We start from the raw sequence: 13,059 nt of genomic DNA on the forward strand, positions 1-13,059 counted from the left end.
AGTTTAACCCTGGTCATCCGCTCAGCACCACACAGTCGGTCGCTCACTCTCCCACAGCAGGATGGGGGGAAGGATAAGAAAAGTAAAAGAAAACTCGTGGATTGAGATAAAGAGGAGGAAAGTGATAGGAGGAGGAAAATAAGGGAGCAGCAGCCAGCGGTACCCAAAAGAGAGAGTTTAATAGGTAAACCAGAAGCTGTGTGTGCAATCAAAGAAAGATGAGGAATTCACCCGCTGCTTTGCGTTTGCAGGTGGGTGTTCAGCCGTCTCCAGAAAATCAGGGCTCCATCACACATAGCAGTTACTTGGGAAGACAAACGCCATCACTCTGAGTGTTCTCCCCTCCCTTCTCCTCCCAGATTTTATTGCTGAGCATGACTACATATGGTATGGAAGACCCCTTTGGTCAGTTGGGGTCAGCTGTCCCAGCTGCGTCTCCTCTCAATTTCTTGGACACCCCCTGCCTCCTCTCACTTCTCAGCGTGAGAAGCTTAAAAGACCTTGATACTGTGCAAGCACTCCTCAGCAATGACTGAAATACTGGGCTCTGATCAACACTGTTTCCATCACAGATTTAACACACAGCCCCATACAAGTGACTATGAAGATAAGTAACTCTACCCCAACTGAAACCAGTCGAATAAGCAGGACAGACCATGGTGATGAGGCAGGGGGTTTGGCCAGACCAGCACTGACCAGCCACCTCCCCACGGGCAGCTGGTCCCTCGAATCCCTCTCCTCCCCACTCTTCCACAGGCTGCTTCTTCCACAGTCCACCTTGATCCCTCCCTTTCTCTGCCCGACTCTCTTCCCCAGTTCACAACTATCATCAGTTACTTTTTCCCCAATGGTCTCAGGTTTTCTCCGTTTGTACTCAAGTTTGATAGTTTGGATGCCATTGTCCAGGTCCTCTGGGACTTCAGTGGCATCACTGGTGGCTCCCCCAGTTCAGATGGAACTCCGCCTGCAGCTCCCAAGGGCCTCTGGTCTCCTGCAGGTTCTGTGCTCATGGTTGGACAGTGGCGGCAATCCTGAGAAATTTCAAATCTTATGAGAACCTTTAACTCAACTTAAATGATTGAGTACATTCAGTAAAATGTCTGAGCTTTTCCCATGATTTCTAACTGAGAATTTTTCAGGATGTATATTAACAGCAGGAGAAGAAATATTGATTTTTCCTTGTCTTTGCATCACCAGTACTGTATCTCTTACTCCGTGTGTTTCATCTCCCTCACATTCCAGTTATTTCCTCCTGGCCTGAAGAAATTCACCATGTCTTTTATCTATCTCTCAAAAACATTTATTGCATGGTTCTCCCTTCTGGAAGGTGGAACTCACTGGAGCCAGCTTGGACTTGGCATAGAGCTGAGACCTGTGTTTTATCTTTTTGATGATCTAATCACATTTGAATTTGTGTGTTCAAAACCAAGAAAAACCTTTTTGTGCCTGTTTGCAGCCAGTTCTCTAATGAGAGCAGGTGGAAATTTGTGGAATGGGGCTTGAACATCCAGTTGCAGCCTTCAGTGGAGAAGTCTGATGTAAGGAAAAGTGATGTAACTCCCAGATGTGCGATGACAGAAATAGTGGTGTTGGGAGGTGAGGAGGAAGGTTGTCCACACAGTGTCAGATCTCAAGGGACTACTTTTCCAATCTGTCCAGACCTCCTTAGGAGACAGTCTGGATCAATATCAATTAGAAAATGCTGGTATCACCTCTTCCATAAACCGAAAAGTAATGAAAAAATCCTTAAATATGAAAATAAAAATTATTAAATGCTTATAGAAATCTTCAACTGGACTTCTAAAACCTCTCTAATTTACTGTACAAGTCTTGAAGACTTTTCAAAAATCATGGTAGACACACAGATCCTTAGGGCTTTCTCCAGTTTTATGAGCCCCATGGTGCATTTGGTGCTGAGTCCATGAACCTCAGATACTGAGAGGAGACTGAAAAAACCTCTCAAGAACGTAAAGTCAGAAGCAAATGCCAAAGTGTCTGGGAGCGTTAATTGGCCCAACTGACGGCAATTACCAACAAACTCTCCTGATGGAGTCGTTAGAGCAGATACTTGGAGGCCATGATGGCAGATAGGCAAAGGTCACGTACAGACAGTTCTGATGCTGAGAAAAACTTTGGTTCGATTTATGAGGCAGAAAGGCCAAGCCCTCAGCCCAGCCCCTGGGAAGGCAGATCCTGTCCCTCCTGCGTGGCTCTTCCTGGGGCAGTGGGATGTGGGTGTGATGCTGAGTGAAGAACAACAGCCTGACACCTCCCTGTGGGGCTGCAATGAGGCCCCTGTGCCATGAGGACTTGTCTCCTCACAGGTCTGTGGCAGAGACAACTGCCATGGCCAAGTGGACAGAGATCTCTGTTCTGTGGGTGCCTTCCAGCCCTACCAGAGCCCTTGGCCACCTCCACCTCTGACTGTCTTACGCTGTCCCACACCTGCCCCTCTCTCCCCATGGCTGTAGACACCCATCTCTTCCCCACCTTGCTCTCGCCAGGGCATTTCCATACTTCACTGATGTCTTTCCACCCTCCCTGGCTGTTCCGTGAAACACAAAGCCATGGGCTGATCGCAGACTCCCTCTGGGTGACCTCTTGCACCACAGTGCAGCCCTCAAGTGACATTTTGAGCTCATCATGTCCCGTCTCCACATTCCAATCAGAACTTTGCAGCAGTTTCTCTCTTTCTTCTGCTCTTTCCCATTATCAAGCAAAGTTCCATGATCTCAGGATCCACCCTTAAAGTCTTTGACCCAGCCCGTCAGCCTGCTTGTGGTCTCTCAGCTGACCAGAAAGAAGTATCCTCACCATGATCTTCCAAGCCACATGCCAGCTGTTGGCCTTTCAGCTTGCTGGATGAGACTAAAGGCATGTGCCTGCTGCAGATAAAAGTAAAATGATTGTCAGCCTCCAAGCCCATGCACCTGCTGGTGATCTTTCTCTGACTGCCAGGTGCATCTCCATGCCAGTCCTGCAAGGTGCTAGGGCAGCAGAGACTTTGCAAACAGCATTCAACCTACATGCATGTTGGTGGCTTATCAGTTCCTTAGGCACAGCTTCAATGATACACACATAGACCAGTCATGTGCCTGAAGCTGGCCTATCAGGTACTCAGGTGGAAGTGACCTCACAGCCACCATCACAGCCATGTGCCTCTCACATGCCCATGAGTCTCTGAAGCACCATAGACCTCATCCCAGCAATCCTGCCCATCTCCTCCTTGGGCTTGACAGCTGGTCAGGTACCTGTAACCTCACATCCCTCTTCAGATGTCCCGTGGCTGCTCCAGAATTACCCTGGGTTGCCCCAAGGGGCCAAATTGCTGAAGTAGGGTAGGGAGAGGGGTTGGAGGTGATGGGGGTTGAGCACGGGAATGAGAGCTCTGGGGATGAGGTGTTCAATTTAGGGATTAGGGATTAGAGCTCGCTGTTCAGGGTTAGGATTTAGGCATCTGGTAATCTGCTTAGGTGCGTGGTTAGTGTTAAGGGTACGGGCTAGCTTTGTGAGTTAGGGGTTTTTTTTAGGGTTGTGGTGAGGCCTAAGGTTAAGGCTGGTATCTTAAGGCTAGGGATACAGGGTAGGGGTTAAAGTGAGTAAAAAGGTAACACTAACAATAAGGGGTTATGGGTTTGGGATTTGGCTTAGAGGTAAATTTTGAGGTTTGGGTTTAAAGTAGTGCATTACTGTCAGGGGGGGGACTAGCATTTAGGGGTAAGGTTAGAGTTTAAGATTACTGCTTAGAACACAGGTAAGGGCCTAACATGAATGTTTTCACAGTCAGTGTCACAGCGGCATCACTGTTACCTGAAACCCTCCAAATCTTTCACCTCTGTTGGCCAAGCCATTCTTTCCTCCCCCAAATCTCCACTCTCTCTTGTCCCAGTTCCCCTTGACCTTCCAAAATCTGTCATCATCTTGGGAGCAGCTTTCTGATGGCCCTCATGACCTCTGAGTATTTGCCTTCCCGCTGCTGGTCAGTCAGTTTCTGTGACAGAAGTGACCTCGCAGCAGCATCCAACGGGACACAATGGGCTGCTGTGCTGCTGCGGACCCTGCTCAGCCCACCCAGCAGCCCTGCACCACCCCTAAGTTCCCCTACCTCAGCTCATGCCTACCAGCTTGTGCTCCAGAACAGCTCCCATAGGTCCTGGGAGACTTTTCCCAGTCCCACATGGTGCTTCAGCTGCCCCAGGGTTATGTTGGAGGCAGTGGCCACCTCTGTGCAAACAACTGAATCAACCCCTGAACGGAGACTTTAGGGAATAGTTGAGCCCTCTGCAGAAAAGACTTCTATGTAATAGCTGAAAAAGTCTTCCTTTCCACAACTGCTAGTATTTTTAAACTAATTTTCATGAAACTTCTCATTGTTTGTTTGTTTGTTTGTTTTGAGACTACCATGGGCGAGTGTCAGTAAGCTAATTAAACACTGTATCTCTATGTGAATGTTTTTATGCAGCCATTTCCCAAAATACATTGCCTACCAATGGTTTGAGTTGAGAAACACTGTTCAGAGGATCTTCTTAATTTGTATTGGCACATTTTGTATCTCTAATTCTTTCCCTCTGTCTCATTTACTTCCTTGCCTATTCTTTGAAGAGCTCTCTGAGGAAAAGATGAATTGAATTATGGAATACCATAGATTGGGAGAGACTCCTGTGCAAGGATCTTTGCAAGAGTGTCTTCAACTGGATCAAGTGAGGCTCCCCGCACAACAGTTCTGCTGAGTTCTTATAATTCAGCCAGCCTGTTGTCCTGCACATCCTCTCTGGCATGTGCAAGCAACTTAAGTAATTACTGTTTACTCAATTTTATTCAGTTTTGCATGAGAAACTGCTACAGGGATCTCTGAAATAGTCAGATTCTTCACCCAGGATGTTAATAACCACCTGTATGCACAGGAAACAGGCCCAGGCACAGCAGGATCTGTGACTAATGACTGAAGAGCTCTGCTTGCACACCCACACAACTTTGTTTCACCACCTCAAACCCACCATCTCCTCCTCTCCCTCTTCTCCCCTTGCATTTTGAATTATTCTGTTTCGAGAGCCGTCCGCTCTACTCCTTTCTATGTCTGAAAACAAATGGAAAGATGAAGGGGAAAACACCAGTCTTTATTGTATATGTGGGCTTTTTTTGTGCTTCTTTCTCCTAGATGTGTAGTTTGATTTAAAAAACATAATAACTCAAGAAATTGGAGATTTGAGACTTGAATAGTGAGTTTCACCTACTTCACAACAGGCGCCTGTGAGAATTTGTTTTCCCAAGGCTCCCTGTATAATCAATGGAGAGAGGAGAAAACTTTCAAGGCTGGGTCCTCCCAACCTATAGCTGGCACGCAAAAGAAAAGTTACAGATCTCTTCCAGTCACTATTCTCCTGGTCTGCGTTTAGGTCAGGACATTTGATAGTAATAGCAATGAGCAACTGTTTGGAAGGAACTGCATTTCAGTGCAGATGGATGTCAGATGAGACCGGGTGGAACCATAACAAATTTCAGTCATTATTTAGAGTACTAAAGAAGATGAGTTATACTTGGTGCCTATTCTGCCCTCCCCTTTCCTGAAGAAACAAAGAGCACAAAGCTGTGGAAGAAAGCACGGGATTACGAAAGAGATGCTTGATACTGCTTATTCTGAAATCAATAGATACTCAGGGATTCCTTGTCCAAAAAGGCAAGTACTCAAAAGTAGAAAGAAAATCTTTCGACGTACATTTGATTTGATATGATTTGATTTGATTTGATTTGATGTGATAGTTTAGCATTTGTGCAATAGAAGAGATGACTTAGGCACATAGGTGTGACAGATGTTTGCAACAGACCTGCATGAATTTGGAATTTGCCAGGAATGGGATAAAATAGCTAACAGACTTTAAAATCCTCTGTCATGAAGGAAGAATTCTTTACGAGTGTTTTAAAAAGGTAGAAAGAAGACAACAAATTCTCTGAGAACTCCAAATGAAATTTGATACAGAAAAATCAGGGTATGAGAAGTGCTTGAAGTCCTCTATCTGTGTACTATAGGAAGACTGCAAGAAAGGAAAGAAGCAGAGAGTTTTGGGGAGCCTTTCACCCAGACTGTGGAATTATCACACTTGGTTTTTGCCATGTTCCTGTCTCGGCCTGACGAACCGAAATTCAACGTGGGCTCAGAAAATGGAACTGCAGTTACTGAGTTCATCCTAGAGGGTTTCTCAGGGCTTGATCAAAGACTACAGCTCATACTCTCTCTGGTCTTTCTGCTCATATACCTGACAACAGTGATGGGGAACGCTACCATCATTTTCCTCGTGTATGCAGATCACCGCCTTCAAACCCCCATGTACTTTTTCATTGGCAATCTGGCCTTCGTGGAAATCTGGTTTACATCCTCCACAAGCATCAAGTTGGTTGTGATCCTGGGTTCTGGTAGGAGAACAATCTCACTAAGCAGCTGCTTTGCCCAATCCTATTTCTATTTTGCCCTGGGCTGTACAGAGTTTGTTCTACTAGTTGTCATGTCCTTTGACCGCTATGTTGCCATCTGCCAACCTTTGCATTATGCTGCCATCATGAAGCCTCAGCTCTGCATCCACCTGGTTGTTGCTACTTGGGTCACAGGCTTCACACTCTTGAGTTACCGCCTGGTCATCCTCTCGCAGCTGACTTTCTGTGGCTCAAATGAGATCCATCACTTTTTCTGTGACAACTCCCCCTTATTCAAACTGTCCTGCTCTGACACCAGCCTGCTTTGGAAAATAGACTCTGTTTTCATATCATTTGTCATTCTGGGTTCCTTGTGTTTAACTCTGGCATTTTACCTGTGCATCCTTTTCTGTATTCTACATCTTCCAGCAGCATCTGGGAGGAAAAAAGCTTTTTCTGTATGTTCTTCTCATCTCACCACCTTGGCAATTGCATATGGGAGCTGTATTGTTCTCTATGCATGTCCTTCAGAATATATTTCCTTGGAGACTAACAGCATTGTAGCGTTGCTGAACACCATCCTGTACCCATTCTTAAATCCATTCATCTACAGTCTTAGAAACAAGGCTGTGATACTGGCCCTGAATGAAGCTGTTGCCCGTACAAGAGCACAGCTTTTCCCCTAATCATGAGGCATTTCTGGACAGCAATTCCAGTGATCTGCTATCATATGTTAGATAATACCAATGCATATGTATGTAACCTCCAGACAGAGATACCTCAGGAGATTTATGTTCTTGTTGGATTGTGTTAAGTGATAAGAAGCTTATCTGCACACACGAAGAAGACACTAACAATGGCAGGAGAAGTAACTCTGTTAATACCCTGTCCTAGCTGCTTTCAGCCCCATCACTGGAGAGCCACCAGCTCATCAAGAGCCCACCTCCAAAACCAAGAAGAGCACAGAGGCTCAGTGGGAAGCTGGAACCCAAATTACAGGCTCTGGGGAATGAACATCTTGTCCCAGGGCCATCCTGGGAGAGCCATCAGCCTCATTGTCCAGGAGTGAAACCCATCAAGAGGAGCCACTGAGAGCAGCTCTCTGGATCATCACTTGGACTAGGAGAATTGTTGCCTGGGGGTGTAGGACACATTATGCGACGCAGGGGAAGAATATTTTTGGATTGCACAGGACTTATAATGGGAAGTTTGGGGAAGGACCCCAGCCATTGCAGTCTGTCCTGTCTGTGTGAGCCAACGCAGGCAGGTCACAAGAACAACCAGAGGCCACAAATGCAATTGCCGAGAGCAAATTTATTTTTGATACCTCGCTACCAGGGGATCCCTGAAACAGCACTTAAGCTCCTGGGTAAAGGTCAGACAACTGGGGACGCGGGCATTGCAGAATTCAGCCCCGGTAGGAGATCAACCAGCCTGCTAATTTCATGTAGGGCTTCACACGGGCACAGTTTACCACACTGCTTTGATCTTTGCCTGCAGGAATCTCAAGGATGTACGATAAGGTGTCTTTATGACTCTTTTCACAGGCCTGTTGTTTAAACACAGAGGTTCTACTGGTGATTTATGTGTTTTTCTACACCCCAGCTGCAGTCGCTTGAGCGTATTTACAGTTCTCCTCCTTCCCATTCTTGCATTATTCCCACACATTCCACCCCCTCACTCAAGAGACAGCTCCTGCTGGGGATAGCAAAGCCAGAGATGTTCATTTGGGTTTGTGAGGTGTAGCACAGAACAATTTACAGGGGCACACAATAAACATACACAGAAAAAGGGAAAAACATATCTCTACAATACTGCTTTGAATCAGGTGTCCCACTCATCTTGTCAAGGAATTAAATGAGTAATTCAGCCAGGCATTATCAGTAGATAGTTTCCCTTCACAGAATCACAGAATCAAAGATTGTCAGGGATTGGAAGGGACCTCAAAAGATTATCCACTCCAATCCCCCCGCCGGAGCAGGAACACCCAGGTGAGGTTACACAGAAGGCATCCAGGCAGGTTGGAATGTCTGCAGAGGAGACTCCACAGCCTCCCTGGGCAGCCTGTTCCAGGCTCTGGCACCCTCACCGGGAAGAAGTTTCTTCTCATATTTAAGTGGAACCTCCTATGTCCCAGCTTGCACCCATTGCTCCTTGTCCTATCATTGGTTGTCACCCAGAAGAGCCTGGCTCCATCCTCGTGACACCGCCCCTTTCCATATTGATCACCATGAATGAGGTCAGCCCTCAGTCTCCTCCAAGCTCAAGAGCCCCAGCTCCCTCAGCTTTTCCTCATATGGGAGATGCTCCTCTCCATCATCTTTGTGGCTCTGTGCTGGACTCTCTCCAGCAGTTCCCTGTCCTTCTGGAACTGAGGGGCTCAGAACTGGACACAATATTCCAGATGCAGCCTCACCAGGGCAGAGGAGAGGGGGAGGAGAACCTCTCTGACCTACTGACCACCCCCCTTCTAATCCCCCCAGGTCCCATTGGCCACAAGGGCCCAGTGCTGGCTCAGCCCACAGCACCCCGTGTTCCCAGCTGGTCTCCCATCCAAGTACTAACTGGGCCCGACCCTGCTTAGCTTCCGAGATCAGGAGCCAGTGCTGGCTCAGCCCACAGCACCCGGTGTTCCAGGCTGGTCACCCATCCAAGGACTAACTGGGCCCAACCCTGCTTAGCTTCCCAGATTGGGCATTCTCAGGGTGCCATAGTTGTATATATTATAAATATACACATATGTTCCCCAAGTATATCCTGATAGTATCTGAACTAAACCCTTTTTTCAACGTCAGAGTAGAGGGGCAGGAGAACCTCTCTGACCTACTGACCACCCCCCTTCTAAACCCCCCAGGTCCCATTGGCCTTCCTGGCCACAAGGGCCCAGTGCTGGCTCATGGTCATCCTGCTGTCCCCAGGACCCCCAGGTCCCTTTCCCCTACACTGCTCTCTAACAGTTTGTTTCCCAACTTATACTGGAACCTGGGGCTGTATCACTCTGGGTTTAACAACCTGGTGTGGGTTAATTGCCCACACAGATTGGAAAGTCGTGGCCTGCACTTTTTCAGATTGGACTTCAGTTAGACCTTGGGTCTGTGGCACCAATAACATTGTTCCAATACTGTCACCTCTAGATAAAACACAGGTGTTCACCGAAGATACCTGAAATATAAGAACTCAAGAATGTGATATTAACGAAGGATGTAACATAAGAGGAGAAGTCAGGGTACAGAACTGTACAGCATCCTCTGCAGTTATATGAATTTTTACTTCCAGGTCAATAGGCTGCAGTCCCACTTTACAATCCATTGGTGTGAATAATTCCATTTCCCCGGTAGTTAGTCCTGACACTGTATCCACAGCAGTGTGTACATATTGCCACCCTGTAGATGGGGGCAGGGGGTCGATATAATCAGCCTGACAGGTATGCAAGGCCCACTGACCCTGTTTTATCTTTCCCCATGGCCTACATAATGCCCTTAAATGTACCTGAGTACAAGCAGCACAAAGATGTACGCATATTTTACAAGTCTATAATAGCAAAGGGGTTTGATTGTGAGCCGTGTTTCCTGCACGTGCAGTATAAGCTGATTGAGGTCCACAAGCTATATGCACATTTCGATCTTGAGCATGCAACTCGTCAGAGGCCATATTATTTACTTCCCTAGTGTTTTGTGACTTAAATGTGTCAACTTTGTTGTGCTCTTCTATTAACCCTTCACAAGGGGAATCCACCTCCACAGAAGATGTAGGGATAAAAGTTTTACAATGCCCTAAAGATCCCCCAAAGGCATGCGATTGCTTATTGTGGCTGGTACAGAAAACTGCTGCTCTGTTTGGTATTTCTCGAAGCTGTCCATGCCAAACTATTCCCAAAAACAGTACAGTAGCACTAGGGCCCTGTGTTTTTGTTGGATTAGTTGCCCGGCCTTGGTCCTCTACATGAAATTTCAGTGATTTGACAGCTACTTCAGTTTCTTATCGTGACACTGCCATGATCAGCAATATAATGGCAAACAGAAATGGCACCTGACCAGAGTGCGACATTGGCTACTATCATTTGGTGGCAAATGGAGGGACTGTGTTTGTCAGGCAACATGGGGGGACCACAGAGATGATTCTTGCTGTTGTAGGGAGGAAATTCATGCTGCCAAAGCTCAATGAGAATTGAAGCTGTTCAATAATGTGAAGGGCAATTTAAAAAGCTTTTTAAAATATATTAATGGCAAAAAGCAAACTAGAAATAACTTTGGCCTGTTACTTGATGAGCATGGTCACCTTATTAACAGGGACATAGACAAAGCTGAGATGTTTAATGCTTTCTTCACCTTGGTCTTCAACAGTGATGACGGACTTGTGGGCCCCCATAACTCTGGGCTGGAAAACCACGGCTGTGAGAACGATAAACTCCCAAACGATCCGGAACTTGTACTGGATCTGCTACTGCAGCTGGATCCCTACAAGTCGATGAGGCCTGATAAGATTCATCCAAGATTGCTTGAAGAGCTGGGGATGTCATGATACAACCTGATGGAATGGCAGCAAGATGTGCCAGGGGAGGGTCAGCTGGACATGAGGAAAAGGTTCTTCACCCAGATGGTGCTGGAGCACTAGAACAGGCTCCCCAGGGAGGTGTCACGGCCCCAAGCCTGACAGTGTTCAAGAAGAGACTGGACAACGTCCTCAGACACATGGTGTGACCTGTGGGGTTGTCCTGTGCAGGGACAGGAACTGGACTCGATGATCCTGTGGGTCCCTTCCAAACCAGGACATTCTATGATTCTGTGTATCCCTGAGGCAATACTTGGAAAGTATATTGCTTTTGTTGCCAGGTAAAGGCAAACTGGTCTTGTATTGAGCTGGCAGGTGGGGGTGGGCACAGTGCTGGTGATGGGGTTAGGGACGGTTGGATTTTTCACATAAGCATTAATTTTTGCCATTGGCAAAACATTTCTGATGTTCTGATCCCGTCTATTTCTGACCATGGGATACCAGCTTGTGCAAGGTCATTCTGCATTTGTGTCCTCATAACCCATGCTGTAATTCCTTTTGGTTTTGCTGCCTTTCCTTTATTTACCACCCAAACAGAGGGTCCCAAAATTACAGCCCAAATTTCCCCCAAGGAATTTATTAGAGCACCTACATTACCCGTAGCATTTGTCCCTGCTGCTGTCGTCAAGGGTTTTAGTGAGGCAGGTGCTCCTCTCAAAAACTGCATTTTGACAGTTGTTACTGCTACACTGTCCAGATTGGATCCTAACAGCAATGCATGAGCCATCCCCATCTGCCACATCCAATTAACACCTTTTGCATTGCACACCAGCTTCTGAGGGTTGACACTGATTTGACAGGTTCAGCATACGGTGGTAAAACTCCTGCACACAACCATTGATATGTTGTAATGCGACAACTTCACGGTCAGGAGCTCTAAGATGGGTAAATAATTACCATACCCATCTGCTGGCTGACTTGTGAGAAGAATCCAGTGCTGCTTTCCATGGCAACACATGCAGAGCCGTTTCAGTTGCCTGGGGAGTAACCACTGCCCCGTCATCAATCTCAGGCCCTGCCTCTGGCAGAGCCAATTGATCCAGGAAAGTGGCCACGGGGGCACAGCGCTCAGTGCTGGGCCATCCCTGAACACAGGGAGTCACCAGCACGGCCGCCCCAGTCCTTGACCTTTTTGCAAACCATGGCACGGCTGTTTCTGGTGATGCTGACCGTGCCAAATGTGTGAGCTGACACAGGCAGGTCACGGGAACAACCACAAACTGCAGATGAAATGCAAAGTATAATTTATTTTCTTTACCTTGCTAACGGGGGGATCCTCAAAAAAGCACCTGGGCAGAGGTGACACAAGCAAGAGCACAGGTGCTGCAGAGCTCAGTCCTGGCTGGATCCCAGGACCTGCTGGTTTCACCTATATATCAGGGATTCATGCAGGTGCCTTTTACCACACTGCTTTGATATTTACCCGCAATAGGGCAGGAATTTCAAGGTTGTTGGAGAAGGTGCCTATAAGACTTTCACAATTCTATGTTATATAAAGGCAGAGGTTCAACCTGCGAAGCACACGCGGCTAAACAAAAATAAGTGTGATTTATGTTTTTCTACACCCCAGGTACAGTCACTTAAGCTTGTATTTACAAATTTCCTCCTTGCCAGTCTTCTATTATATTCCCACAACCTACAATTAGTGTCGTACTCGGGCTAAAGCTGGAGCTGGCTTTTCTGGCTAGTTACTTTCGTTAGTTCAGGTTTTCCAGCTACTTTGGTTAGTTTTGTTTGGAAGTTCTGTTCCGTTGGGAGTTTTGAGTGAGTTCAGCCTTTTGCCGTTCTGCCATTTTACAGTTGGCCCTTGGGCTTTTCTGCCTGTTGCCCTTTTGCTCCCTCTTGCTGGGATCAGCTGTTCAGGACCAAGGTGCTCCCTTCTGCAAGACTGGCTGTTCCGTGTGACTGGAGTTACATGAGGGATTGCACTGAGTATATTTTTAAATTTAATTTAATTTGATTTTTTAATATTTTTTAATTTTTTATTTCATTTTATTATATACATAGTAGTAGTAGTAACAGTAGAATGTTAGTAGTAGCAGTAGTATATTATACTATACTATTTTTATTGTCTTATTAAAATGCTTTTTCTGAACCCAT

General features: G+C 46.6%; 1 pseudogene; it reads left to right on the top strand.

The window, feature by feature from the left end:
• Positions 1-5,961: 5,961 nt before the first annotated feature.
• LOC136000347 (olfactory receptor 6E1-like) lies at positions 5,962-7,094 on the top strand (annotated as a pseudogene).
• The last annotated feature ends 5,965 nt before the right edge of the window (positions 7,095-13,059 follow it).

The sequence above is a fragment of the Caloenas nicobarica genome, chromosome 32 (genome assembly GCF_036013445.1).
Source record: "Caloenas nicobarica isolate bCalNic1 chromosome 32, bCalNic1.hap1, whole genome shotgun sequence".
Lineage (NCBI taxonomy): Eukaryota > Metazoa > Chordata > Aves > Columbiformes > Columbidae > Caloenas > Caloenas nicobarica.